Source organism: Lygodium microphyllum, unplaced genomic scaffold, assembly GCF_053477565.2.
Source record: "Lygodium microphyllum isolate KBCC unplaced genomic scaffold, Lygodium_microphyllum_v1.1.10 scaffold_119, whole genome shotgun sequence".
Classification (NCBI taxonomy): Eukaryota; Viridiplantae; Streptophyta; class Polypodiopsida; order Schizaeales; family Lygodiaceae; genus Lygodium; species Lygodium microphyllum.
In genome coordinates, this window is record NW_028229602.1 from 164,738 (window position 1) to 168,271 (window position 3,534).

Consider the following 3,534-nt stretch of genomic DNA (forward strand, 5'->3'; position numbering starts at 1 on the left):
CGGAATGAACACACTCTCCGACATGCGGGAAGGTGAGCCCAATTAGACATGGGTAGTTTGGGAGCGCATTCTCAAACTCCATGCACGAAGTTGCTCCAAGTCTCCTTTACTAGTAACTGAGCTCCATGAAGAATGCAAGTCTTCTTACTAGGGATGATTTGGCTTTTTGATGCGTTGCTATTTTTTAAGTCACTTTGTTTGATACTCACTAGTGATGAGTCCCTTGTACATTCTTTGTAATTTACACATTGCATATAAAGAGAGAGAGAGAGATGTGATTTGCTTACAGAAATCCCTCAACATTGTATTGATTGTGATCATTTCAATCCTTGAGTGGCGAGTGTTTTTCTTATCATCAAGCCATTTTTTCATGATTAAGGAGTCTTCTTGGTGGGTCGACCTTTGCGACTGAGTGCGGGTTTTCGCGCGGTGTGTAACCAGCCTTATTACAAGTTCAACTCCATGGACTTGGACTTTGGACGTTCGCTGCTAAAATGTTCGAAGAAAGTTATAAAACGTTTGTGGTGTGCAAGAACAATAAAAAATAAAAAATGTAGTATAAACGAAATTCCTTTGCAAGTTATAAAGCCTTAGGTTCAAGGTACGGTGAATCGGGACGGGTTGTGGCTGGCGGGGCTGTTTCCTTTTGTCGGGGCCTCTCCTTCTCTCTGTGCGAGCCTCGCCTCTCTCACTCTTACTTATACACACACTTACGCACGCTGTCTCTCTGTGCTGTGTAACTATTGGCCTCTCTCTCTCTCTCTCTCTCTCTCTCACAGATACAGAGGCTCTGTCCATCTCTGTCTCTCTGCATCGATCGATCGCTCGCGGAGGAAGAACCTCTCACTCATCAGGCACTCAGACTACAGGTGACGGAGATGAGTATCAAGGGCTTCGTGGAAGGGGGCCTGGCGGCAGTGGTGGCGGGGTGCGCGACTCACCCCTTGGACCTGATAAAGGTGAGAATGCAGCTGCAGGGAGAGGCGGCAGCGGCAACACAGGTGGCGGTAGGGGCAGGTGCTGGCGCGGCGGTGGCGGCAGGGGGACAGGCCCTATCGTTACAGGCGCGGCGGAAGGGCAGCAGCAACGTGGTGGCGATGGGGATGAAGATCGTCGAGAAGGAAGGCCTGGGGGCCCTCTTCGCGGGCGTCTCGGCCAGCGCCCTGCGCCACGCGCTCTACTCGACCACCCGCATGGGCCTCTACGAGCTCATACGGGAGAAGTGGGCGGGCCCGGACGGGCGCCTGACCCCCGGCCAGAAGGTGCTGGCCGGCCTTCTGGCCGGCGCCGTCGGGGCGGCCGTAGGCAACCCGGCCGACGTGGCCATGGTCCGGATGCAGGCCGACGGCCGCCTGCCCCCGCACCTGCGGCGCAACTACGCCAGCGTGGCGGACGCGCTGGCGCAGATGGTCCGGGCCGAGGGCCCCGCCGCCCTCTGGGCGGGCTCGCTGCCCACCATCCAGCGCGCCATGGTGGTCACTGCCGCCACCCTGGCCAGCTACGACCAGTGTAAAGAGAGCCTGGGGCTGGTTCTCCAGGAGGGCCTGGCCCTCCACGTGGCTGCCAGCCTGGCGGCCGGGCTGGTGGCGTCGGTGGTGTCCAATCCCATCGACGTGGTGAAGACACGTGTCCAGAACATGGGCGTCCCCGCCCCTTACTCGGGCCCCCTGGACTGCGCCATCAAGACCATCTCCTCTGAAGGTCCTCTCGCCCTCTACAAGGGCTTCGTCCCGACCGTCTCTCGTCAGGGCCCCTTCACACTCACCCTCTTCCTGACCCTCGAACAGATCAGGCACCTTAGCAACAGTTTGTGGCCCTCTCTTTGAAGCTCATTATCACTCTCATCCGTCTCCTGCGGCTTCTCTTTTAATCTTCTTGGAGGTTCAACGATTTCCACCTCCATGGCTCCATATAGAAGCTCCATGGATCCACTTCAACCTGGTAATTCCTTTCTTTCCCCGGCTCGGAAATAATTTCACAATCTCTTCAACTGATTGCTGAGAATCTTGCTTCAAAAATGCTGTAAAGTTACACAATTTGGGGGGGAGGGGGGCGGCAAGGCTGTATGTGCACTGGCTATGGCTATGGGGTAACCCCGACCACAATCAAGTCTTCCATCAGCATAACTGTACTTGGAATTTTGACAACTTATATGCCAAGAGCTTACATCAATGTTATCCGGACTGATCGAAAAAGTCTGTGACCTACGACATGATGGTCACCATCAGAGAAAATGTTGAGAGGTTCATCCTCTCAACAGCTTGCGAGGCAAGAGGAACAATGTGTCCTTTACTGTTTGTGATCGTGTCGACTACAACGTCTTTTTTCGCAATACCAAATATACTTGTATGTGAGATTATGTTAGCAGAAAACTGGACATGTCTCCCTCTCCCTCTCCCTCTCCCTCGTATCTTCTGCATCTCAACTTCTCTCAACTATTGCAGTCGTTATCTTCAGGCTTTTAATCGAATGCACGTGCGAAGTCATTTTTAAAGTCATAAGCTCTACAGAATTGGTTTGCCTTTTGAGAGAGAGTGGGCATGCGCCAATCCACTCCACCAAAACATTTGGCAAGTCCATGGTCGTGGCCTACCAACAAGGAAGCAATGGCCATTAGGAATTCTTTGTAGGGAGGAGTTGCTCTCTCAAGGACTCCATGAAAGAATGGAGGCTATTGGATTGAAGGATTGGATTACCAATCCCAACAAAAGGTTGGCAAAACAGTAGCAACATCTTGAAGGTGGTCAATTGACACCGAGAGGCTCTTGGATTTGAGCCACATTATGTCTAAGGAAGCTATTAGATGAATCCAACCCGAACTTTGTCGGGTGGAGTGCCAAGAGAAGAGATTGCAAGCCAAGAAGGTGGAGTTTCAATTTTGGTAGTAGTCTCCATTAATTGCCTTTGGATGTGGAACTTTGAATCCAAAAAGAAAGCACTCCTTGTGCACTGCCATAACCCCTCAACCGCTTCCAATTGAAATTATGAGATTGTGGATCCAGAAGAATTGGGAACCTTCAAGTTGTAGGATTGTGTCAATGAAATATATGTTGAATAATTTCGTTTTCTTCCTATTTGAAAACAAAGAAATGGTTGTGAACATCTTAGGTATAGTATAATGGATGATTAAGTGATCTACCCTAACTCTATTTGAATGGATACTAGATTTTAACCCCAACATTGACAAGCCATCGAAGGGCAAACATGCTTATGTCTTTGTTGGGCAAACACATCCACAAGCATTAGTTTGGGTTTATAAAGGGTAGATGCCTATTTGACAATGTCCTTAATGCCATTATTGTAATAGAGTGGGCTAGATCCTCTAGGTAGGAGGTGGTGCTCCTTTAGCTTGACATAGAGAAGCCTTTGATCGGGTTAGTTGGCATTACATTGAGAAGGTGTTACAAAAGATGGGGTTTACCAGCAAGATGGCGGGTCTCCCAAGGTTGATGGCCAATTGAGCTCCAACTAGCATCTCACTTAATGGACTATTATTGGACCGTCGTCCAAAGTTCTTGTAGAGTTCGGGAAGGT

The 3,534-nt window shown here is 50.3% G+C and overlaps 1 pseudogene; it reads left to right on the top strand.

Annotated features, from left to right (window-relative positions):
- Window positions 1-576: 576 nt before the first annotated feature.
- Window positions 577-2,359, top strand: LOC148008606 (mitochondrial uncoupling protein 4 pseudogene; annotated as a pseudogene).
- Window positions 2,360-3,534: the final 1,175 nt, after the last annotated feature.